General features: G+C 41.6%; 1 long non-coding RNA gene across 1 annotated transcript; it reads left to right on the forward strand.

Moving 5' to 3' along the window:
• The first annotated feature begins 79 nt into the window (after positions 1–79).
• Positions 80–523, forward strand: LOC113745441 (uncharacterized). Its single transcript, XR_003462147.1, has 2 exons — positions 80–386; positions 485–523. It is a non-coding gene; the product is annotated as an uncharacterized LOC113745441 (long non-coding RNA).
• The last annotated feature ends 90 nt before the right edge of the window (positions 524–613 follow it).

A 613-nucleotide genomic window follows, 5' to 3' on the forward strand; every position in this document is an offset into this window, starting at 1 on the left:
AGGCCCAAAATACAACCACACACACTTATAGACATGCAAGTGTGGAGAGAGATGGTGGAGTGATTGCCAGCATTGTAGCTGGGAGCAGTTAGGGGTTCGGTGCCTTGCTCGAGGACGCCTTGCCAGTGCCTAGGAGGTGAACTTGCACCTCTGCAGCTACCAGTCCATACTCCATAGTTGAACTTCGGTTCCCGAGTCAAGTCCCAGCTATGGACTGGATTTAAAATGTGACAAACAATATACCCAGACTGTTAGATTATTCGTCAGTTGTTTGATTGTTTGACTTTCTTCTTTTCCAGAAGGATTCTCCATCCAAGCCGTCTGTGGCTGAGCTGGCTGGAAGATTCAGAGGTCATATTCTACCAATGCCCACCTCAAATGACGAGGTACTTCATTTATATCTTATATAGCAGCCATACAGAAATATACTAAATCAAGTGGCTTGTTATTGTATTTATAATTGCTGCTTCTTTTTTCTTTGTAGTTTCGCAGAAGACCGCCATGTTCCCTCAAGTTGCAAAATCAAAAAGATGATAATGAAGAATCAGATGTAAGTAATTATATTTATTTACTAACCGACGTGCTATAAATCTGTCTTCTTCTTGTTTACTGT

This window comes from Larimichthys crocea, unplaced genomic scaffold, assembly GCF_000972845.2.
Source record: "Larimichthys crocea isolate SSNF unplaced genomic scaffold, L_crocea_2.0 scaffold75931, whole genome shotgun sequence".
Taxonomy (NCBI): domain Eukaryota; kingdom Metazoa; phylum Chordata; class Actinopteri; family Sciaenidae; genus Larimichthys; species Larimichthys crocea.